Source organism: Macaca mulatta, chromosome 5 (genome assembly GCF_049350105.2).
Source record: "Macaca mulatta isolate MMU2019108-1 chromosome 5, T2T-MMU8v2.0, whole genome shotgun sequence".
Classification (NCBI taxonomy): domain Eukaryota; kingdom Metazoa; phylum Chordata; class Mammalia; order Primates; family Cercopithecidae; genus Macaca; species Macaca mulatta.
In genome coordinates, this window is record NC_133410.1 from 124,860,309 (window position 1) to 124,887,885 (window position 27,577).

Sequence of the window (27,577 nt, forward strand, 5' to 3'; positions counted from 1 at the left end):
GACATATGTCCAAGGTGCTCAGAACACAGTTTGGTTTTATGCAATCTAGGGAGACATGCAACATAATCAACACATGCAAGATGAACATTGGTTCGGACAACACAAAGCAAATGTAGGAAGACTAGAAGTGGGGAGGGGTCTTTAAGATTACAAACAGTTGCATTCTTTTGAGTTTCTGATTAGCCTCTCCAAAGAAGGCAATCAGATATACATTTATCTCAGTGAGCAGAGGGGTGAGTTTGAATAGAATGGGAGGCAGGTCGGCCCTAAGCAGCTCCCAGCTTGACTTTTCCCCTTAGTTTAGTGATTTGGGAGCCCCAAGTTTTATTTTTCTTTCACATTCCCCTCCTTTTCTTTATTAAAAATTTTTTGGAGAAAGCCTTTTAAAAGAAAATGAGTCTTTGATTTCAGGTTTTGTCTGATCTGTCATGGCTAGGATGGTTTATTCCCAGACAGGTAAGTCCCATGTTATTAAGAAAGCTCATTTCTAGAAGGGTGTGAAGTCTCATGCCTTGTGAAGAGAAAATAGGGGGAGGAAGGGAGAAAAAACAACAACAAACAAAAGAATAATCCTGAAAAATTGATATAGGCCATGTTACTCTGAAGTCCATACATCAATAGGCAAGTATGAAAGTGACTTATGTATGTAAATAGGTTGCTATTTTATTCTGAAGTTGTCTAGCTTCAGTTCCCAGGGCTTTATGAAAGCACAGCTTAGTTTTCAGTGACTCCAAATTTTTTTAAAAAATGGGAAAAAAGAAGGAAAAAAATTGAAAACATTATTTTGTAGGTATTTTGCCAAGAAAAATTAGAATTTGGTTCAAGCTGTAGAAAATAATAAGAACTGAAAAACATCAGGCAAACTAAAATCTAACAACAGGTATATTATAGTTTTTGAAGCATAATTTTTCTCTCTCCAGTATCCCATTTTTACTACAGACAAATTCTGGTAGGACTGATTTGCCTTACTATACTTGGCCTGATTATTTGTATACAGTGCAGCAAGAATAGTTTTTTTATTTTACTTAGGCTTTTAAATTGGCTTTGACAGAAATTTGTTCCAGAGAAGGAATCTCAGATATGATTTTTTAAAGTCCAGCCCAGCCATGGATTTGTACCATTAAATGCCAATGAGTTGGGTGAATTCCCCTCTCCTCTTGAGAGGAATTCTCAAGATAAAACTGGGCTCCTGGGCCTGTCAGAAAGTGACATTATTTACTTACCACAGGTCAGGAACCCTGTACAGGGACTGTGTAGATAAGCATATGAGGCTACTTTTTCCAAGGGGCTTTATTGGCCTCATAAGTCAAGTTTGATTCCTTAAAGGAAAGCACACCATTCCGGTTAAAGTCTAGGTAAAATAACCAGTTTCTCCAGTTGTGTCCTGTTACAAATAAAAACAGATTCTTATTGCACTTATGCAAATAACTGTATTGTCATAAGTTAAAAATACTCATAAATATTTTCCAAATTCTGTAGAAATCAGGTAGAGATAAGTAAGCTCCAAATTCTGTTCAGGGGAGTATATTTCATTCAGTTGTTAACAGCTGTAAATAGCTTAAAAGAAAAGTTTTTTTAACTCTATAAAAACAAACCAAATGATCAGCAACGTTTTAAGCAAAAAGTTAAAAAGATTACTTCAGACTTCTGTGAATTTAGTTTATACAGCTAATTCCTGTTCTGCTTGATATTCATGAACATTTCAGATATCCGTGAGTCCTGAAAAGTTTTCCGTTATTCTGATGTCACAACTTCCAAAGTTATCAGAAACCTGCCTTCAAGAGCATCTGTTAGAATTTTATAGCTGATTATGAAACCACCTTCTAAAGAGGATCAAAACAAGACAACAATTATTCAAGGATGACAGAAGTTTTAGGGCAGCCACAGTCAAAGACACAATTGATAAGAAAAGATGTTACCTCTGTGGCACGAAATAATTTAACATAACAATTAGAATTATTACTGATAACGTACACTGAGTCATATTAAATTTATCGGCATTTCCCATAATTATAGAACACATACAAATAACATGTTTATACAAATATAGCCCAAAGAAAATCAAACACTATTTCATATTTGACAATGCTTCCTGTGTAATTTTTATACCAAATATGTCATTTTTGGACTTTAGGGAACTTTTTTTTTTTTGGAGACAGAGTCTTGCTCTGTCACCCAGGCTGGTGTGCAGTGGCATGATCTCGGCTTATTGCAATCTCTGCCTCCCAGGTTCAAGCAATTCTCCTGCCTCAGCCTCCCAAGTAACTGGGACTACAGGCGCACACCACCACGCCCAGCTAATTTTGTGTATTTTAGTAGAGACGGGGTTTCACCATGTTGCCCAGGCTGGTCTTGAACTCCTGAGCTCAGGCAATCTGCCTGCCTCAGCCTCCCAAAGTGCTAAGATTACAGGCATGAACCACTGTGCCCAGCCAGGAACCTCTTAATAATATCTTAAAGGATTAATTATCTCAGAAAAAACATTATTTATAATTTTATTTTGGAAAGTTTATCAAATATCAAAGTTTGAAACACTTGATATCACAAAATAGGATTGTAGGTCATTGTAAAATAAGTCATTCACAAAACTCATAATTCAAAGATTTCAAGCAAAGGCAAAACATTCATTCTTTGAGGGAGATTTATTTTTTCCAAACAATATGTCCTAATAAAAAACAGCATGAAGGCAATTAAATTTGTTTTTCAAATTTTATAAACAATCTATGAAATTTAATCTTGATCATAAGATACACCTTTCATAAGCATTTTATAACGTTTAGTAAGGAGTTGGTTAGTGGTTCAAGAAAAATGTGTTAATCTGACACAGGGGCCCGTATGCTGGACTTACATCAGTGTGCCTTTGCCATTAATGGTTAATTTATAGATAAATTGAACTTATTTTCTCTCTTAAAACTGACCCTTAAAATCTTACATGCCCACCTCTTCTGCAATAGTCCCTGGGCCTTGAAGAGTTGAATGGTTTTAATTTCTGACGCTGTGTCTCAAGTATGCAGTTCATTTGATTGGCATCTTCTATGGACCCTGAAGATGAAGCTTTAATTGCTATCAGTGTTTAAGATTTAGCAGGACTTGGTGTCCTTTTAAGACCCAGGAGTCAAAGCCCCATAACTTTATGTCACAAGTATTTTGAAAGCACATACAAAAAGATAAACAGATGTAATAAACTTAATTAAAAAAATTTTTATCTCAGTGTTTTTTTTCCTAAGTGAACCAAAGCTTAATAATAATGGCATAGTAATTATTTCAATAAAACATAAAATCTGTTAGGTCAGTTACCAAAAGGCAAAAAAAAAAAAAAAAAAAAAAAACGGACATTCTCCAGTATACAAAATATTATCTTGGAAGAAAACATTTTCTTTAGATCTTTAAGAAAAATGTTATTAGAATCAGGCCACAACAAGCAGAACTTGAGGAAAAAACTTATATAACCTGAAACTGAGTTGAAGGATGGCATTATTATTTAGCACCTTTTAAAAGGGGAGAGAAAACTAAAAACGGTGAGATGCAATAAAAGTTGAACTTTCGGGTAAAAAATTAAAATATCTTATAATTTATTAAGAGTAAATTAATCCCTTAAGGAAATGTTATTATTCTAATTAATTATTTAGTGTATAAGTGATTTTTTACATTAAACCCAATCTCTAGAAAGACCATTATAATTTCCCTTTAATTATAAATAACTTGATCATATAAAAGTTTGTGTTTTTAAAAAAATCTATTGTGAATTAGACCATTTATGATATGCTTGGACTCTCTAGCTTGTCCTGAACATCCCTCTTTCTTAAACAACCATTCATTTTACTCTAGGTCTGTTGCAATAGCTGTTAATGAAGAAAACATAATTCAGCCAGTTGAGAAAAAAAAAAAAAAACTTTTGCTTAAAAAAAAAAGACAAGGTTTTAGGAAAGACAAAAGCAAAAACAAAAACATAAACATGAAGGCTTGCTAAATACCGACACACATACACACAAATACATACACACACACATCTTGAATATTAGCTTTTAATTAAACTGGCTTTTAATCATCGAGTTCCTTTAAAATAAATATTTTTAAATCTCATTACTATATGTCAGCTGGAAAAATTGCTGCTATTTCATCAGTACCAAGTATCAAACCAGAAAGGGCTTGAATTAGGAACCAAACTCAGGCTGTCATGGTGGGAAAAAAAGAAGGCAAAATCTTAGCTATGGAACTGAAGCGTGGGGTGACAGTCACTGCTTTCTGTTTGGCTTGGCTAGCAAAAAAAGTGGCCTTGTTATGTAAATAAAGCCCCTTTAATAATTAATCCTTTTTCTGGCCATTTGTCTCTCCCACCACAGCTCCTCCTCCTCCTCCTCCTTTTTATTCCTCTTTCTATTCCTCCTCCTCTGCTGCTTCCTCTTCCTCTTCCTCTTCCTCTCTTTCTCCTTCTCCTTCTTCTTCTTTTTCTTTTGTGGGAATTTAACCACTTCAGCAAACTTGTTCTCTGAAAAAGGCTTAGATATTGCAATAGTTTGTGGTCTTCCCAAGCTGAAACCTACTGGGCAATGTAAACATATCTCATATCTGTGACATTAAAATTTTATGGGGGTGGGGTTAGGAAAAAGTACCTAGAAATTTTCTAGGAGGTAATAAAGAAGAATTGGTCATAAAACACTATTTTAAAGCCATTTTTTATCCTAAATTCTAAATGTATGTCACTTCCGTAAATACTGATATTCTAGAATGTGATCCTTGTTCCGTATATATTTTTAATATAAACTAAGAAAAGTATCACCAAGCAATGAGAATTAAGCTGACTATTCATTTAGATAGCCGTTGCATATTTAGGTGATCTTTGAAAAAAGAATTAAGTTGTACACTTAACTCAAAATATAAATCAGTGAAATTTCAGAAAGATTAAATGTTACATGCTTATATATTAGCAGGGTTAGTTTTTGGGAGACTGAGTGAGTTGAGAACTGACAAAATCCAAAGATGTTTACTCTTACTTCAAAATCGATGCTAGTAGACTGAGTTTTCCCCATGAATTTGATGTTGCTTCTTTTTTAAAAAACAGTTATAGATTCCCACCCCATCTCCCCACCAATCTCAGATAAAATAGTAGACTTTCTGCACGGAAGTGAAAAAAAGTGCTAAGACATTTAAAAATTTTATCTCCTTTTATTTAACCTCCTTGGCCTGTTTAAGAACAACAGAACCTCATCTGTTTTCATGGTGCAGATGGTTCCCAACACTCTGTATAGCGTATTGCATTCTGTAGTCTCGTTGCAACTTCTTTACTTCTTTACTTTTTTTTTTAAGTTGGAATTCACCCCTTTACAAGCTATTTGCTACAAATTTATTGAATTTCACTATCAAACACACTCTTCTTTAACTTTTAATTCTTAATTCCTTTGATTTTTAAACTATTTTTCTAATTTTACTAGTATCTCAGATGAGGGAAGACAAATCTTTTTTTTTTTTTTCTGTCTTCCATCTTGAACTTCTCATGAACTACTGTTAAAAAACATTTTATTAAAATTTGTATTCCATTCAAGGATTCTGCATTTCCACTAATAATTACTACATCTTGGCAAGTCCCAAATTTCTTGTAAGGGAAGAGATTCAACTTCTGGACCCATGAATGAGGAGAGCATAGGGGGAAAAGGATGTACTGTGAGCCACAAATTCTTTATCAGTTACCCTTCAGTTGTCCTTATCATAATTTTACATGGTTTTACTAAATTAGAAATACATAATAATTCATTTTATGAAATATATGTCCCTTTAAAACTTTGGCTGGAAATTTTTAGCATTTAAAAAAATGGAATTAAAAATTAATACATTTATAGAGTACAATATTATCTTTATTTACCTAGGGTTCATGATAATAAGTATGTCAAATTTCAAAAAAAATTTAGAGCTCTCAAAACAAACTTGCATTTTTTATATAAAAATACATTCAACTTTTAGTAAAAATTGTTTATATTAATGTCAATATTTTTGGCGAAGTAAAATTGAACGTAGAAATTTTACATTTAAATGTTATTTTAGTTTTTAAATTTTGTATATTATTCTGTATGAGATGTTTAATTGAAGGTATTAACAAGGATGCCTTATATAAATTAAATCTGTTTATGGATGTAAAATATAGCACTTCTAACATTCAATGAAGTAAAACCAACTTCAGTGTAAGAGCAAATTATGCAGTAAACTGGTTTTTTGAAGGAAAATTTGAAAATGTTCCTTGTACTATATAGCATTAAAATAAATTACAAAAGTGTTTTGAAATATCATTTATGTGTTATTGAAAATAGTAAGGAGGAGCAATATTCTCAACACCTCATTTGCATGGATGCCTGTTTTATGGCTTCATTAATAATGTATTAATTTAACAATGTACATTTATTTAGAGAGCTGACTTTTTCTTGTATGTACAAATTATTCTATTTACATTTGAATTTAAACTAATAACTAAAAATATATATATTGCTTAAATGAAATACAGGGAACTAACTTTTTTTTTTCTGGATGCTACCATGAAAGCATAAAAAACTCCAATTTTAACAGAGGAAATTATTTTTTATTTATTTACTAAAAGGTGTACATTGTTAGTGGCTCCCAAATATAGAATATGAATAGTTTATAATTAGTCTTTTTGTAACATTAAGCAGAACACTATAAATACTCTGTAGCACTAATGAAAATTACAGTATCACAACATTCTCTTTATAGAGGATAAGTGTTTGAAGTTGTGTTAAAAAGAGCTGAAGAACAACTTATTCACAGGTCAGTTTTACCTAAGAAGAAATCCTATAATGTGAAACACAATGACAGTACTTTAACTATAAATAGATATTATTATTTACAGTAGAAAAACTCTACATGTGTCTCTTTTCATGATAAAATTGGGTGGAATTATTCTAAAGAAATTCTCTTAAAATAATTCTCAAGTTAAAACAGTTATTATTTTAACTTCAGAAATATCTGGTTCTTCAAACAAAGCATCTCCTTGGACATCACATCTCTATGATTGCTCCCTTAATAAGAGCAATTATTATCGACTTTAAGGAATATTTCAATCTTACAATAGGCTGTTTATCTTCAGTTTGGACTTTTACCATGAACATCAGATTATAAATCTACCTCTATATTTAACACCTTCACTCGGATGCCCAACAAGCAACCCAAGCTTCAAAATGTCCAAAACTGAGCTCCAAGTCTTTTCTCATCAAACTTGTTCTATTGAGATCCTCTCTCCTATCAGTTATTGCCAAGCTCCGCCTTTCTGTTTTTCAACTCTAGAATATTAGAACTATTCTTGACTTTATCTTTTTCTTAGACTATTTAATTCATCAGAAAACTCTTTGGCTTTTACCACTTCCCATCATCTCCATTGCTATCATTCTGATTCAAACTAATATCATCTTTAGACCCTATTTTTATGTTTGTTTTTCCTCTTTCCTTCTGTAGTTCCTTAATACAGCTAAACAGAGTTCTCCTTTGGTGTTATAAATCATATCTATTTCTCAAAACCATTCAAGTTACAAATTGCACCATATTGCTTGTCTCTGATATTAAATATCTTACTTCTCTGACTTTATTTTTTTCTACATTTCTTTTGTTACTTTTCTGTAAGTACTTTCTTGCTCTCGTCCTCATTTATACCAAAAATATCTCCATCAAGCAAATTTTGCATTTGCTTTTCTCTCTTATCTTATTCAGTCCAGGCTGTTATAACCAAATACCAAAGACTGAGTGGCTTAAACAACATTTATTTCTCATTGCTCAGGAGACTAGGAAGTCCAAGATTAAGCATTAAGCAGACCCAGTTTCTAATTAGGGCTCTCTTTGTGGTTTGCAAAAGATGGTCTTCTGCTTGTATCCTCACCTGACAAAAAGCAAGCTCTAGTTTCTTTCTCTTTTCATAAGCGCACTAATCCCATCATGAGGACTCTACCCTCATCACTTCATGTAAACCCAATACCTTCCCAAACATCCTACTTCCAAATACCATACTATTGAGGGTTAGGGGTTCCTCATGTGAATTTTGGGGGAACACAAATATACCATCCAATGCATGCCCCACCCCAGTCCCCCAAAACTCATTCCTTGCTCATATGAAAAATACATTCATTCCATCTCAACAGCCCACAAACTCTTAACTCATCCCAGCATGAAGTCTAAAGTCTAAAATCCAAAGTCACATCTAAATCTCATCTCAAATAGATACGGGTGAGACTCAAGGTACAATTACCCTGAGGCAGAATTTCTTTTCAGCTGTGTTCCTGTGAAATCAAACATATTATATACTTCCAAAATAAAGTGGTGGGACAAACATAGGATCTACATTCTTTTTTCAAAAGGGGAAATAGTAAAGAAGAAAGGATTTATAGGTCCCAAGCAATTTCAAACTCTGCATTTCCTAACCCCTGCTCTGCTTTGTTCATCAGGCTCATCTCATTAGGATGTAAGGTTCAAGAGAACAGATTTTCCTTCTATCCCTATTTACTGAAGAAACTTTGTATATAGATGATGAATATTGAATATACCATTAACTAAATGAAGAAATGTACACCAAAAATTAAATATTTTTTGACTTTTAAAATAATTTAATAAAGATAAATAATTTCAGGATTTAAGAAAATTATATCATCAATATGACTATAGCAATAAGAAATAAGGAGATTAAACTCAAACAACAAATGTTTTGATTATACAATGTTTAAAGACTCACAGAAGAAAGCATTTAAAGAAAAAAAGTTTAAACTGTCAGTTTATCAAAAAATAGACTATCTTGATTTTGGGATTTAAGATTGGTAATCTTAATTGATTAAAGTTTATCCGACTCAGAGTCATCACCAATAATTGACTCTTGAGCTAGGCATGGGGCACTCTGACTCATGTCCCCTCTTAATTGAATTTGAAACAAAAACAAAATAACTTGGGTAATCCTTAACCACTTATGTGAGAATAAAACACGAAAAGGAATTCATTTAGGCTAAAAGGACAACTGAATAAAATGCTTCCCTTCTGTAAGTTAGTGATGCGATCAATCTGGGAGACTATATATGTGTCTATATATGAGACTATACATATATATATATGCCCTAAATATATTGTACTGTTGCATAAAGGGAGGGAGTTTTAAAAATCATTCTATTACCAGTGTAAAGAAAAAAATGGTAAAGAATTCCCCAGATGTCCTCAATCTTATTAGGAGTGGTAAAGGGTAAAACTGTATGTTAACAGTAGACTCACCTTTTGTCCAGTAAGGGTCAAGAGTTAACCATTGCCCTAGATCTAAAGATGATGCTTTCTTAAGCCTTCTATCTCCTTCTTCAGGGATAAAGAGGAAGCCTGAGTCTTAGTGTAAAACTCTTATCTTCAGAAGTCTCAACCCATCAAAAATTTACAAGGCAAAACCCATAAAGCAGGTTTACATAGGCTTATTTTTCTCTTGAAATGTGTCAAGGTGAACCCACACTCCTGGTATAAAACACATCTCCTCTAGGGTTTATTTCTGCCAACAAAAACCAGAGGGGCTCTCATTATGAAACTAAATTAGAGCTTCTCCACACTCCTTGGCTCCACTGACACCTTAACTTTTACACCCACTGTCTATCTTGAATCTATTACAACTATTTTCATTCTACCTTTTCTATGTCTTTGTTACTTACCTCAAGAAAGCCTCTTGCTCCCAGATCACTCCTTATTACTGTATTCTACATCTCATGAAGCTCTGCACAGTCACAAATTATCACCTCCTACCTTTTCCATTCTACTGTTGATGGATACTGGGCCATTTTCAGGTTCTGGTTATTATTGATGATGTTAGGAACATTGCTGTACATTTATCTTTGTGCACATGTGCAGGCATTTCTGTGACATATACATAAGGTTTCCACATAAAACACAGATATCCAGTTAAATATCTACATTTCAGATACACTTATACTAAAGATAACTTGTTAGTATAAGTATAATTAAGTATCCACTCCTTCCAACTCTCACTTGGCACTCTGGAACTCATAGTCCATCAACAAGAAAATTGCTTGCCTCCTCAACTTCACTGCATTGTCTCTTCACGTTCTCATTCTGACAAAAACCTGTGCTTGTCTGAAGACACTGGATTACTGGCAGACCTCTCATGTATTACTGTTTCTTTTTCTCCCGGAGTCCTCATGCCTCTGGGACTGGAGGTTGATAGGAATCGTTCTTGCTCTTTATTGCTAATTTTCAGCCATTCTTCCTCTTTCATTCTTTAAGCCTGTCAGTTTTGAAACATGTCATCAGATTGTATGATCCAGACTACTCATTACTGTTCCATCAACCCTTTTGTACACTCTTTGGATTTCTCTGTGAATTTAATTATTGGTTACTTATTATTTTCTCCAAAAGTGAACCTATTTTAATATTTAGATATTTTAATTAATAATATATTGAAGATCCCTTCAATATCCTGGCCTCTCCTGTCCTTGAAATGCTTTCTTCCAAAAATCTTAGCAAACCATTCCTATGATCATGCTCTAGATCTGATTATCAACCATAATTGAAGTGCTGTTGGTTTTCATCATGTCTCATGGATTATTACAACTCAAGTTATTTTTCTGGTTCCTTCTGGTCTCTCCTCTTCTTCCAGACATGAATATTATGACCCTCACTCTTGCAGTCTTCCTCTTTGTCATTTATAGCAACTACTTTCTTCCAATTACTAAGGCAAAAACTTACCTTTCATTTTGTTTTCTTTCACAACTTACATCTATTTCGACAAGAAATCTTCCTATCTCTACCATCAAGGTAGGTTCAGAATCTGACCACTTCTCACCATCTCAGCTGCTATAGTTCTAGTTCTATCCTCTATCACTTGCATTGTAAGAATAGTCTATCAATAAGTTATCCTAACTCTACCTTTGCCCTTTCAAAGTCTAACCTCTAAACTCCAGCTGAGAAATACTTTTAAAATGTATTTTAGGTGGAGCTGTTTTTCTGCTTAAAATTCTTAAATGGCTGTCATTTAGTTCAGCCTATAATCACAATCCTTACAATGTCTTCCAATTTCTTAGACTCTCTAGCCTTTTATAACCTTGATTTTATTTCACTCTCTCTTCAGTCACTTTCCTCTTGGCACACTGACCTCTTTGCCAGTCCATGAACCACTGGGCTTATGTCCCCACTTTAAGCTTTTGCAACGGATTTTCCCTTTGCCTGGTGTACTCCTTCCCTAGTTATATGCAGACCTATTTCCTTATATTCTTTATGTCTGTTCTCAATGGTTATACTCTCAGTGACTTATCAACCTATCTAAATTGCACAAATCTCTCTTATGCCTGCAAGTCCTCCACACCCTACTCAATTTATTTTTAAATTTTATATATCACCATTTAATATAGGCTGTTTGTGGTTTATTCACTGTTTCCCTCTTTGGAATGTATGCTTAACAGAGATAAGGTTGGATATCTGGCACCTAGTCAGTACTCAACACATATTTGCTGCATTAATTGAGTAAACCAGTTTTTTTTAAGTGGAACGATTTTGTAAGTATTTGCTTTTCTTTAGGCAATATGAATCTTCTCTATAGCTATTCAACATCATTTTCTTATGGTAAATAAACTTTATAATTCACTCACCTTCACTGACATGTAGAGACAGCTAGGTTAATAGTATTATTCATAAACCCAGGTTCTGAAACAAATTGAGCACACAAATAATGCTAGTGTATGTGTGTGTATATATATATAATATACATATATATGTATATTTGCTAGTGTATGTGTATATATATATAAAATATACATATATATGTATATTTTTTTCCAGGGGGGTTCCTTAGCAACATTTCTCTTGTTCTTCCTTATGCCATCTTCATGTAGCTAATTTCTACTCCAAATTTAATGTTTTGTTATAAGAAAAGATGTCCTTTAATAATAATTTGATTGTGAACTACTACACATTACCTCACTTAATACTTTCTACAATTGTAATCAGATAATTGCTTCACTCCATATTTAACTTTTCCCAATAAAATAATAAGTAATCTTATTATAAACTACTATACATAAACTCACTTAAATAATACTTTCTACAATTGTACTTAGATAATTGCTTCAATCCATATTTATCTTTTCCCAATAAAGAGTTTCATTAATATGGGAATTGGTCACATTACATTTCTCTAGTATCTATTTATAATTTGCATAGCAATCCCCAATAACTATTGAAATATTCCAAAAGTAATGGTAATTATGTGTTGAATGAATTATATACAAGGAGACCAATGGCTTTATAAACACAACTGTATTTTCTGACAATTAATTCATATTATTTTTTGCTAATGACTATTACAAAACATTCTCAGTAACAATGATTATCAACAATAATGTTAGGTATCATTAAAACACTTGAATTTGCATTTGGCAAAATTTACAATATATTTAATATATTTATGGATATTTGTGCAAGTATGAACATTACATTTCTTAAATGTTCAATGAATAGCATACCTCAAGTTCTTTAATGATTGATTTTGTTTAACGGGAACATTAAAATTATCTATCCTAGTTTCACTTACAAAGTATCAAGGATGTGATCTGTTTAAATACTGAAGCTGAGTGGCCCAGAGAATCCCTATAACTTTCAAAGTTCATTTCAGTCACATTTACTCATTTAATTTCAAAAAGTAACATTTTTGTCAGCTATAATGTCATTTTAAAGGTCATAGTTTTTGATACGGTATATTATTTTAAGCATTAAATTATCTAATGAGTAACGGTGTCATCCAAAATAAGTTGTTTTATTGGATTATACACTAAAAAAAAAAGTGCCCTGGGATTTCCCAAAGCATTTGGAGCATAGTAAAAATGTTTGAAATGAATTAGACTTTATGAACTTGTTTAGCTCCTGAAAAAAAGATACTAAAACTATATGACTTTATAGCCTTAAGAAGGAATAAAACTATATATCAAAACCACACTGTTACTGCAATTGATATATTTAATCATCAACTATGGAATATGGCAGTCCTCCATATAGAAATACTTATTTTTATCAATCAATAATATTAAACGAAAATGACTTTTCATCAATCTCACCAAGAGCAGTCATGCTTTTCTAGTTTGAAACCTGCTGTAAAATATGTCTTTGGCTATCAAATCTCTGTGGCAAACAGAGCTGAAAATGCTAGCTCAAATTAGTTTGTGAGAGAGCACATAGCTCTATTTGGTCTTGACTGAGTTTTAAAAGATTTACTTAGGTTAGAAAATTGGATAAAAGCTTACTGTAGCTAAATGCTGCATTTAAGACTCTTCTTAAAATTTATGGTGAAATAAACAGTTGTATAAATTTCAACCAATGTTTCATCAGAAGTGAGTTTCAATTGTTAATTTGTAAATATTAATGGCACATTAAATATAATTCCAAAGTAAATGAAAAGAAAATCTTTAAAATTTAGCCTAAGGATGTATTCTCTATAAATAAATAAAAATGAAAAATTTTAACCCAGATTTATTTTTATGAAATATTATTTTAACAACATTTTAAGTTATTTTCTTATATTACTATAAGATAAAATACTTTATTATTTTTATAAAGAAGTATTGCAAACATAAAACATCATATCATAAGTAATACATTTTGTAGTCTGACATAACCAACCAATTTAATGATTTTTGAATATTCTGCTTAAAAAATTTGATTTTCTGGTGTGCATTGACCAAAGTGCATGGTATGTAATAAAAATATAAAATAGGATGCCTGTCATTCAGAACCCAGACTTGCATAAAATATATTGGTTACATATTATAAATTGCAGTTTTTATGTTTACTATCACTTTCATTTGATTTTTAAGCTGCCATGTTAGTTTATATTGTGAATAAAATATTATAATTAATATTGATCTATTTTTAATTTGGTTTCAAAAATAGAGTAGAAAGTTTTAACAATGCTAAGAAATACAAAGATAGACAAATAAATGATCTACTGAAATATGAATAAGATCTAGAACCTGAGTGTTTCTTGTATATATAAGAAGATGTTACACAATAACTTTTGATATTACATATTCATATAAAAATATGAGGAAATTATGTGGTCCAATTTCTGAACAGAATACTAACGTAAGCCATAAAAAAACCCATTAATGGCCTTAGGTCTTACCAGCAAGATACACAGCAGCAAAAATGGACCAGTGATCACGTTGCTAACATCCAGAATTTACATGTACAATTTAAAGTTAAGTTTATGTAAGAAATATACTATATACAAATTACAAATAACACGAATTACTAAAGCACTATGAAGAAATTCTTCTGTCATCCACTTAGTCATCCTGACCTCCTGACTATTCTTCAAATATACTAAACAGGCTACCAGCACAAGCTATGGTTCCTATTGTTCCTTATACTCTTAATACTTTCTACCAAGGAGTTTCTTGATTCACTCCCATGCAGCATGACCCTGTCCTTATCCCAATACCTTTCTTTTCCCTTCTTTTATACCTCTTTTCATTATTTATTTAAATATTTATCTTTTTTTCCTATATGTAGCCCCTAACTACAATTTAATCTCCTGAAGAACAGATACTTTCTCCACTTAGTTTACTACTGAATCCTTCCTGTCTTTACTAATTCTGGGCAAGTAGTAGATACTCTGCAAATATTTGTATAATGAATAAACATCTCTAACCTGCCCCTCTCTCCGAAAGTTGAAATTTAAATATACAAGTTGCAACATATATTGTAACCCTGAAAGAATCTTCGACACAGCAAAAGCAGGAAACTGCAAGAGGAAGGAGCCATTTCTAGAACTAGAGATAGCACGCAATACCTGGAGGAAGCAACTTGAAAAGAGACATGACTCTAGTTTGGAGATGTCAGCCCTTGGCAACTCCAGAAGGGAGCCTGAAAAATAAGATCTTGACCTAATTGTCTACCCTTCCTCCAGTCTCTTGCTGGGACTCACAATGGCAGAAGTAATATAAATCCAAAGACCAAGGGAGCCCATTGAAACTGATCGTTTAGGTCAGCCTCCCATATAGGTCTGGGCAAACACAGAGATGAAAATAGACTTGGAAGGAGAAACAAAAACAAATTAGCACAATAATATTTTCAAACACTTTTACAGTTATTTCTGATTCACAAAGCACTCTATGTGGCTAAGATCCCATATATTAAGCACTTCTTGGATATAAAATTGGTGTAATAAAAGTAAATTTCTTATATAATTTATATATATATTCAGTAGGTTAATTCTGTTACAGTGCTTAGTGAGTGACTGCCATGTAGATAATACTCAATAAACACTAGCCATTATTATTTTACTTTTATTGCTGGGTTGTTGAGTTTCAGTAATTATACATTATTTTTTTCAGTAATCTTAAAAAAGTTTTTTTGCATAAATCTTTGAAAGTTTCTATTTTTCAGAATTAATCATTTGCATAGTGGTCTTATAGGGACAAACTATTAAAAAGGTAATTTTATGTTACATATGTTTATATCACTACATTGAAACTTGGTAAAGATTTTTATTCTCAGAGCAATAATTGAGGAGACTTATCACCCTCACTTGTTGAAAGAGCATACAAAAGATTTTCATTTTTGTTAGTTTAACAGATAAAAATCCTATCAGATTATTTTTTATTTAAAGTATCTCACTCGATTTTATATGTTTACTAGACACATTTAAAATATGTGTGATGGGAAAGATGTTATTGAAAACCAAGACTTACAGGTCACTTCTGTTTTTGTTCTTTGTTTTTTTTGTTTTGTTTTGTTTTGTTTTTGCTTTTTTTTTTGAAATGGAGTCTCGCTTTTTCTCCAGGCTGGAGAGTGCAGTGGCGTGATCTCGGCTCCCTGCAACCTCCACCTCCCAGATTCAAGCAATTCTCCTGCCTCAGCCTCCCAAGTAGCTGGGACTACAGGTGTGCGCCACCACATCCAGCTAATTTTTGTATTTTAGTAGAGACAGGATTTCACTATGTTGGCCAGCATGGTCTCCATCGCTTGACCTTGTGACCCGCCCACCTCAGCCACCCAAAGTGCTGAGATTACAGGCATGAGCCACTGCGCCCAGCCCACTTCTGTTTTCTCAAGGTTAGAAATCTAATTTTTGTGAATGGTGAAAAGAGTTTTTAAATTATCTTATTCTTAGAGACTTTAAGGGAAAGGAAGAAAATACTGAAATTTTCAAGTTTTTAAAATGTTTCAAATTTCAAATGTTTACTCAGCTATGAAAAGCTGGAGTCTTCAGCCCATTTGAATGTTGGTTAAATGTCAGTTTGCTTTAGTTGGTGAAATATAGAGGAGATCCAGAAAGACTTGCGATCTAAATTTTACGTGGAAGAATTCACATTTAAAGGACATTTGAAGAGAGAAGATCTACAAACAGAGGTAGAAGGAAGATATGTGATTTTCAAATATACTGGCTCTGTCTGTGATTTGCATATTCATTTTCTTAACAGTGCTTTTTGATGACAAGAATATTTTAAATTTAATGAAGTCCGACTTAGCACACTTTTATTTATGGTTAGTAGTTTTCTGTGATCTCTGTAAGAAATATCAATGAAATATCCTGCTATGTGTTCTTTTAGTCTTTACAATTTAAGGTGGTTTTTTTTTTTTTATTTTGATCTATCATGAATAATTTTTGTATATAGTATGAAACAGGCATTGACATATTTTTTTCCTACATAGATATTCATTTTTTCCAGTACTACTGTTAAAGGTTTTATTTTTCTCATTGAAGGCACTAGCACTCTTTAAAAAATCATTTAACATAAAAGCTTATTGTTTCACAAATTTCACTCTTATGAACATTGTAGTTTTTACAAAATTTTTAAGTCAACAGACTCAAACTTTAAAATGTTATTGCTGTTTCTTAAAGAAAAGGTTTTGGTTAGTCTGGGTGTTCTGTATTTTAATGCATATATATTTTAGAACCAGTTGGCAATTTTTTGGAATTTTGTCTGAGCTTGCATTGAATTTATACATCAATGTGGGTAGAATTGTTACTTTAACAATACATATTCTTTCAAATTATAAATTTCTTCTATCTCTTCATTTATTTAGGTGTTCTTTAATTGCTCTCAGCAGAGAATTTTATTTCGCAATAGATTTTTTTTCTTAAATTTAGTCCTAAATATATTGTGACTGTGGATGCTATTGCTGATGTCAATCTTTAAAAAAATTATATTCCAATTGCCTGTGTTAATGTACAGATTTTAATATATTTATTATGTGATATTACTAAATTCGTTTGTTAAGGTTAGCCTTTTTGCAGCTCTCTTACAATTTTCTGTGCATTTTCTAGTTCTCTGAGACTAAAAGCAGCTTTACTTCTTACTATTGCTACAGTTTTTAAACGTTTTACACGACGTGTTCCATTTTCAAGAGATAGATAAAGTAGTGTTTAGAAAAAGAAAAATTGACTTAAACACATGTTCATTTAAGAAAAAAGAGTTAGAAAAATGAATCATCGATAGACAGACAATAGACCATAAGTAAGGAAAACTTAAAGAGGATTTATACAATTGATGTCAAAATTTATCAAAGAGCTGTAGGAACCTTGACTGTGTGGAATGGGCACTCTAACAGAAAAACAGAACAATAGAGCAAGAAAACATGTTTAGAAGTAGTCCTGCACATGCTCAGTGCTTGACAATTGAAATTGACACTTTAGTATATTTGGATGAGGATAATCTTCACAATAGATTTTGCTGGGTCAATTGGTTATTATGTAGGAGAAAATGAATATGGATTCATATGACATGTCATATACATATAAATTCCAGATTCACTATAGGTCTCTGTGAAAAATAAAATAGTAAGGTTATTACAACACAATATAGAAAATAACTTTATGAATACTAACATTATCAGAAGTTTCATGAGCAAAAATGTAATAAATAATAATACCATAAGAGACTATGTACTATGTAAAATATTTAAAAAGTTGTTTATTCAAAAACATCAAAAAGAAGTGAAAAGGTAGGTTATTGATTGAAAAATGATTTCCCTCATGTATTTCCTCCAAAATATGAATATAGAGGATATCAATAAATCATCTAAATTAATGGAATAAAATTTAAAATTTAAAATTTAGCAAGAGACTTGAACAGATAATTTACAAAAGAAACCCAAATAGATAAGAAACCTATTAGAAGCTCATCAATCTTTTAATTATCATTACAATCTTCATTAAAACCACAATGTGAAATACTGTATACTACTAGAACGACTAAAATGGAAAAGATAGAAAACGTTTTTGTTAATGAGAAAATAGAATAATCAGAAATATTATACAACGGTAGATTGTACAAACTTTGAAAAACCATTTGGCAGTACCTACTCAATTTAATAGTCTATGGCTAAAACATATATCCCAATGTATATGCTAACTAAAGTGCCTATGTGTCTTCACAAAGCCATCTACAAGAAGGCTGAGTAGCAGTATTGTGACAAGCAGGATGGTGCTTCCCTACTCTGGCCCCACAAGATACCCATTCTTTATTCTAAAAAGCTGTAATTATCTTGTGATAATTATCTTGTGATAAAGAGGACTTGCAGATATCATCAACGTTAAAGACTTTAAAGTAAAGAGATCATCTTATCATCTTAGATTACCTGGGTGGGCTAATCTAATCACATAAATCCTTAAAAGCAGAGAACTTTCTCCAGCTGAAGGAGAAAAAATGTGGCATAAGTGAAAGAGCAATTAAAAGCGTAACAAGAACTTAATGTACTCCTGCTGGTTTGAAGCTGGAAGTGACAACCTGACAAAAACGTGGATTATCTCAAGGAGATGAGAGAAGCCTCAGACTGAAAGACTGAAACAGGAACTCAGCCCCACAAGCAAGGGACTAAATTCTGCCCACAAACTGAATTTGTCTAGAGGCAGCTTCTTCCCCAGGGCCACCAGATATTGCCCAGCTGGCTGACATCTTGAATCCAGTCTTACAAGACTTGGGACAAAGGAACCAAATGAGCCAACCTGAATTTCTGACTTGCAGAAATGTGAGATAACTAATTTGTTTTTCAATCCACTAAATTTGTTAGTTTGTTCTGAAAGTGAAGAAAAATAGCACACCTATTCATTACAGCCTCAGACTAAAAAGAAACAACTCTAATTCTCCTCTAAAGTAGAATGAATGCAAACATTCCAGCATGAACATATGATGCAATAAAATACGGCAGTGAAAACGAACTGAATGCCACTTTATACTATAGCATAACAAATCTCACACACCAAAAATGTCGAATAAAAGAAGCCAAAGATAGACAAGTACATACTATATGATTTTATCCAAGTGTCTCTAGATGTCAGGATACTGTGAAATTTTGGGCAGGAATCTTAATTGGAAAGATGAATGAGGGAGTTTCTGAGATTTGCGTGATGTTTATTTTACATATTGCTAGTTACTAATTTGTGTTCATTCTGAGAACATTTATCAAGCTGCATCCTAATAATTGTTCCCATAAAATATTAGCTGAACATACTACTAAATATCAACAATTCTTAGATAACTAAAATGAATAATCCATTGGAAGAGTCAGTCCAATGGATACAACAGAAATTCCAGAAACATATTCATACAAATATAATTATGTGGTTTATGAAAAAGAGGACTCTATCATGCAACAGAGAAATAAATGGTTTTCAATAAATGGTGTTAGTTTAATTGGATATCCATATTAAAAATGAATTTTGAACTCCAACTCACACTATATGAAAAAAATAATTTCAGATGGATTGTAGATCTAAAAAGGAAAGAAAAAACAATGAAGCTTTTTATATGAGAACCTATATGGGATAGGCAAATATTTACTAAATGACATAAAAGCACTAACCATTAAAGAAAAAACATTATAATCCAGACTATATTAAAAATGACAATTTCTGGAAATCAGGAAAGATAAATCTTAAAGAGTAAAAATAAAATATTTATGGTGAGAAAAGATCTTTTCAATATATAAGAGAAAAAATTTATACAATAATACTCTTTATTAGTGGGGCATATGTTTGAAGATCCCTCGTGGATGCCTGAAACTGGGTAGTACTGAACCTCACATGTACTATTGTTTTTCTATACATACATACTTATGATAAAGTCTGACTTCCAAAGTAGGCACAGTAAGAGATTAAAAACAGTAACTCATTAATAAAATAGAACAGTTATAATAATATATTGGAAAGTAAAATAAGGTTTACTTGAATACAAGCACTGTGATACTCTGACAGTCAATCCAACAACCAAGAAGGCTAAGTGATTAATAGAGAGGTAGACGGTAGACAGACTGGTACAGTACAAGATTTCATCACAATACGCAGAACAGGAGTGCAATTTACAATTTATTAATTGATTATTTCCAGAATTTTTGTCTAATATTTTGGTCTGTGCTGATTACAGGTAGCACAATTAATCAATTGTATGTTTACTCCTGCAAAGTAAATAAGAATAATTCAAGTAAACCAACAGAAAAAAAAATGTGCAAAATATTTCACAGGCACAGAAAAGAAGAGGTTAAAATGACTAATGCATTAGAAAGTTTGCTCAACTTCATTAACTTTCAGGAAAATGCAAATTAAAACCACTATGTTAGACCATTATACATCAAGTAAACGAGTAAAGGCAGAAATGAACAAAACTCCAAATCATACAGGTGTTGAGGCTGAAAAGAAATTTGAACTCACATACACCATGAAAATCTAGAATTCTACTTCTATATTTATAATCAATTTTCACATTCCCTGGGTTTTTCATTTATCAGACTTTTGTGTCTAATTTGTACTCATTTTTGTGATTATTTTCTTATTTAATAATGAACATACAAATTATATATAGTTGGATATATATACACACACATATATGTGTAGTTGGAGACATATATAGTTGGATATATATGTGTATATATATCCAAGAAGTTAAGTCTGGCTGTATTTTAAACTACCTACTGATCACTGTTGAATTTAATTTGTAAAAATCTGAAAATGGTATAGCACAAGGGATTTTTAGGGCAGTAAAACTACTCTATATGATACTATAATGGTGGAAACATGTCATCATTGAAACCCATAGAATGCACAACACCAAGAGTGAACTCTATTATGAACTGTGGGCTTTGGTTGATCATGTATCAATGTTGGCTCATCAGTTATAACAAATGTACCACTCTGGTATGACATGTTGGTAATGGGAAATACTAAGCATGTATTGGGGCAGGAGGTATACGGTATATGTCTATACCTTTTTCTCAATTTTGTTATGAGCCTAAAAATGTTCTAAAAAGGCCTATTAAAAAAGCATACACACACACACACACACTACACACAAACACATCAATGTATTAAGTCTCAACAGTTTCCTTTCCTTAATTTTTTCATACATTTTAACCATTAGTATTGGTATATTTAATTGCTTTCATATTAAATACATAATTCAGATGATTATATTTGCACTTGGGAGAATATGTTTTCAAATAGTCCATGTTGATGTTTATAACTATAACTTCTTTTAAAATACTTTAATGCTAGCATGTGTCACTTATTTTTTATGCTTTATAATTGACAAAAATAAGTTGCTAATCCTTTTATTAGTCCTTCATGTCATCTTGTTTTATTTTGGGAGTGCTTGTTTTTATGTTGGAATAATAGCAGTTTCAGGTAAGTGAATTACCTCAGGAAACAACATTTGTAGTATATTTTAGAGTGTTAGAGTACTTAAGACTGTGTTTCTGAAAGTTTATTTAGACAATTTATTTTGACTTACTATAAAAGCTGAAAAATAATTTCTAGAATAATAATTGCATCTCTAAATAGCATCCAAACATAATTTTTGAAGAAATTTTTCAGATTTTCTATGTCTCACATTATCATTGATTCAATGTTTAAATAATATAACTTAAAATTAATTTCATATAAACAAAATATGCTCTGTAGTTGAAAAAAACAGATCTCTGCTTCTATGATGGCAGAGTATTTCACTTCTAGACACCTGTTGTAACTTGATATTAGTCTCTTAGTAATATTAAATAAAATGTTAACTGATTTTATAGTATAATAAAATGATACTACAATATCTTATGTTTTATTTTTTCTAATCCATTGAGAAATTAATGGATTAGATAAATCTTTATTGATGGAATGACCCTTTTTATTTCCGCACTTTTTTACATGTTATATTTATCTTTTTACTGTGCTGCAACAAAGAGTTTATCTTTCTCTCTATTGTTTGAATTATCTTATATTGATATCAGATTGAAAAAGAAGCAAACACTATACAGCTCATTATTTTCACATTATTGAGAAACAGAAGAGTTGCTTATTTGTAAGTCATCAAATCTAAACTTTCCTGTTTTTCAGTAGAGATTTCTTTCAATTATATATTTTTTTCTCTAAATCCCTAGAGAAAAATCTTAATGAGAAATAGCTTCAGATTTTAAATTTCTTCATTTCTAAATAGTAATTCCCAGAATACACAATTATATGCTGAGGAAAATACAAAAATATTTAAACATCTAAAATTTTTTGTTTTTTATATACATTATCTCTATTGCATCTTCTAACTTTCCCCAATACTTTGACTTGACCTAGACTGAGTACTACTGAGATATGTTTTTCTATTAGCTTGCTTGTTACAGGGATACAGATACTTTTTTTTTTTTTTTTTTTTTTTTGAGACGGAGTCTCGCTCTGTCACCCAGACTGGAGTGCAGTGGCACGACCTCAGCTCACTGCAACCTCCACCTGCTGGGTTTAAGCAATTCTCTGCTGCAGCCTCCCAAGTAGCTGGGATTACAGGTGCATGCCACCACACCGAGCTAATTTTTTTTTGTATTTTTAGTGGAGACGAGGTTTCACCATCTTGGCCAGGCTGGTCTTGAACTCCTGACCTCGTGATCCACCCATCTTAGCCTCCCAAAGTGCTGGGATTACCGGCATGAGTCACCACGCCCGGCCACAGACACCTTTATAAAGTGCCTCTAATACAGAATAGGGCCAAGAAATCAACTCGACCTTGATGTATCACTGGGCCTATGACAATCAAATTGCACTGAATCAGTGAATGTAGCTTAGGTAATACCAATTTTGAATAATTTGTTGAGTTAGGCTCTTTCGCCTAGGAGAAGATAATAGTAAAGAATGTTACATTTGCATTTGAAAATAGTGTATTATTATTTAATAGGATGTGTATACATCTCTTAAGTCAACAGCTTGTCTTCTATAAACATTCTATAACCACTGAAAACAGTATGTTAAAGAGTCCTAATAGTATTTGACATTTGTTCATTTTTTTGCAATTTTTTTCTATATTTAACATATATTTTGAAAGAATGTTATTAGGTACTTGAAAGTCATTACTAACATTTTCATTTTCAATGGATTTTTTTAAATTTTGTCAATATGAAATATCTTTCTCTCTAACATTTTTGTCCTTACAATTTTTAACTACATAAATATTTTTTGCATTTAATTTGTCTCTGATTATATAATTTTTCTTTACTGTTTCATCTCCTGACTCTTGTGAATAGAATATAAATATGCTTCATTTCTAATTATTTATTGCATTAATCATAATTCATATCACCTCAAAAATTTAGAATATTAATGTATATTTATTTGCTTTCACTCCTTCTATTCCACAAAGCTCAAAATTCCTGAATTTCCTGGCAATCAAATTGCAAATTTTCCATTTGCCGTAGAGCACAAAATGTGACATTTTCACCTTTTCTTCTTCCTTTCCTTCAAAATCCTCCTTCTCAGAGGTTACCTACTAATACGATTGTATTCTCCTGACCTTTTTTCTATACATTTATGCATTTCTGTATTAAAATATACATATGCTAAATGTTTGCATACACACTTTGCTTTACTTATTATTTTATGTGCTGTTTTATACAAAGAGCACTATTCTGCATGTATTTTTTTGAAACATTTTTCTTACATGAACCTATTTCAGAAATATTTCTACACAAGTAAATCCTGGAGTCACTTGCCTTTTCATAACCAGGATAGTATTTTACAGTTAGTGTGAAACATAAAGTAACTAATCCTACACTGAAGGATATTTTATTAGTCATGACTCTCCAGAGAGAAAGCCAATGGCATAATTAAATTTGAACTTAAAGACCAGAGAAACAGGGGAACTGATGGTATAAATCCCAGTCTGAGGGCAGGAGAAGATGAGGTAAGGAGTCCCAGCTCCAAAAGTAAGGCTGAAAATTTCTGCTTTCTCTGTTTTGTTTGTTTGTTATTATTCCATTCAGGCCCTCAATGGATTGAACAATGCCCAGCTACGTTGGGTAAGACCATCTGCTTTCTGAGTTCACCATTTGAATGCTAATATCATCCAAACACCCTCACAGACACACTAAGAAATTGTGTTCAATCCAAGCACCTGTGGCCCACTGAAGTTGACCAGGAAAATTTAAGCATCATGGACAGTTAATGTCAATTCTCTCCATGGGGTTACCAACTAAAATTGTGAGAAAATGCTTCTTATTTGTGTGTGTGTGTGGTTTTTTAAAATTATATGTATATATTTTTTTATTTATTTAACCAGAGCATGGATTTAAATAATAAGAATATTTTAAATTCTATTACATACTTTCAACTTGTTCTAAGGAAATGCCTATACAAGTTTATATTATGACAAAAAATAAAAAAAATACCTATTTTTTATATCCTTACAAACTGGAAATTATTCAATTTCTTGATATTTCTCAGGAGGATGATTTAAAGAATACTATTAAATTGCGGTTACTTTTGTATTTCCATTATTAATTATGAGAGTAAGAATATTTTCGGTATCTTTACGGATGATTCAAGTTTCCACTATTACTGCTTTTCACATATGCTGCAAATATTTATATTGAATTATTAGATTTTTTCATATCAATTTATTGGAGCTCTTATTTCAAATATTATTCCTTTGTGACATATATTGCATGTAGTATCATGGGTCAGTTATTTGCCTGTAAATTTACTTTAGATATTTCTGCTAATCAGAAATATTTAATCAAGAAGTATAAATTATATACATCTTTATCATTATGCTCTTGATGTTCATGTTTTATTTTAAAAGATTTGTTTAAAATTATAAAACATATTATCTTACATTTTAGAGTGATAGATTAATTTTAATGATACATATTTTTATGAATGCTCTAAGAATGACACTTATGTTTTTGAAAAATTGTCTCAGCCCTATTTGAATTATTTCTCAGTCCCCCTTACCTGAAAATCAGCCATTATCCTGTAACAACATCTTTTACATACCTGAGTAAATTTTCAAATTTTCCTTTTGATACAATTGATATATTTATTTAATTTTGTGCAAATATATCCTGATATATTTCCTTAAATCCTTTTCCAAATTGACTTGCTTCATTTTGGGCATTTATTCTTTAATATTCACTTTAGAATCTGCTTTTCAAATTACTTGACTAATAATGTTGACATTGTAATACAGATTTTGTTTTCTAATGTGTATATTAACTAGAGAAGAACCAAAGTGCTATATCATTGAGTTTTTCTAGGCATGAACACGTTTATATTCATTTTTGTGTTCATTAAAAGCTTTTGTGGCATTCTATACAAACATAGTAAATATTTATACTTGGGATATTTTGTGGACAATTCATTGTTCACATAGCTATTTTTAGATGGTTTAGTGTAGTTATGGCTTGTGTAAAACACATTATTGATTTTTGTTTATTGAGACTATTATACATTTAGGTTTCCTATAGTCACAACAATAATGCAGAATGAATAACCACAAAGTATCAGCAGCATACAGTGATCTGTATAAGCATTTATTTAGATCACGAGGCTACATTTTGGCCTGAGGTCAGTTGACCTAGACTGAATCCAGCCAGATACTTCTGTTGGTCTTATCTAGTCTCACTCACACATCTGAGCATGGCTGGAAGTCAGCTAAAGTAGAATTGACTTGTCTAGGAATGCATCGTCTCTTTCCCATCCTCAGCGTTTCATAGTCAACACACTTAGGAGAGTTTCTTCTCATTGATATGGCAGAAATGAGTGCAGGGAGAACATGCCCAATATTACAAATGTTTTTCAAGCCCCTGCTTGAGTAAATTCTGATAATGTTCCATTATGCAAAATAACTCACATGGCTAAAACCAAACAGAAGTGGAATAACATACTCTACCTTAAGAGTTGCAAGAACTACAGAGTTACATGGGAAAGGGTGTTGATTGAGAAACAACAGTTTTAAATCCATTAATTGCAATGTATTAGGCATCTACAGTTTTTAGCTTGCTTATTATTTCTAACAATCTTTCAGTTTGTATTTGTGGATCTTTTGACAGATAAAATATGTATATAATAAGAATTTAAAATATAATAGTTCTAATATTTATGCTTTATTTTTATTTGATAATATATTTAATTGCTAGAACTCCTGATACAATGTAGAAAAATAATAGTGAGAATGAGTTTAACTTCCTTGTTTCGATTTAATTATTTTAGAGAGTCACCATTCAATTATCAATGTAATGCATTTATTAAACACCTGTTACATGTAGATATCTATTTGATATGCTAAAGATACATCAATGATGAAAACACAAGTAAAAATGGTCACTTCAAAGGAGCTTATATTTTTATGGAGCTATAACTATCATGCACAGATATATATATTGCAGATGATAACAAGTGCTATCAAGCAAAATAAATCAGGGTTATGGAAGTAGAGAACACTAGGACTGCAGTATTAGGAACTTCTCTTTTTTATAGGGAAGCCAAGAAAGGCTCCTCTTATAAGGTGACATCTAAGCTTGCTCCTCTGATAAGGTGACATCTAAGTTTAGCAGACACCTGAACCTAATGTACAAGTGAGTCAATGAGAATATGTGGTGGGAAGAACACTCAAGTCAGTGGCAAAAGAAAATGCTATGCAATCATTTTGAAAAGCAACAAGTAGGCTGTGAGGCAGAAGTAGAGTGTTAACTTAATAACTGTGGCAGCAGACTAGCTCAGAGAGAGAGCTGGAAGTGAGACAAACAAGCTTTCTGCCCTAGGATAGGCATTTATTCTCACTGATGTATAATGCTACTGGTGGATTTTGATCAGAATAGGAATGTGAACTAATTTATTCCATCAAGGTCATTTTACCTGCATTATGGAGAATTAATTATATGTAGACAAAGATGGAGAATGACTTATAGCAGGGTAGCAGTGGTTGGTTGGTGAGAAGCATCCATATTTGAGATAAATTTTGAAGGTAGAGCCAATATGTCAAGTTGATGCATTAGCTATGATATAAAAAAGAAAGAAAGGAGCCCAAATATTTGGTTTTAGTATGTAAAAGAAATTATTTACTATTGAGATAGGAAAGAATGCAGGAAGAACAGCCTTGAGAGAGAAAATAGGAAAAACAACTTAGGAACATGAAGTTTGAGAAAAATATTACATATACAAGTGGAGATTTTGAAAAAGCAGTTGTATATATGCTTGGCATTTTAAGGGACAGGTCACAGTTGGAAATAGAAATTTGAGTGTTGCTCTTCTATAGATAATATTTAAAGACCTTACTGAGTTATTCAAAAGGAAATCCTCAAAGCACCAAAGGAGTAA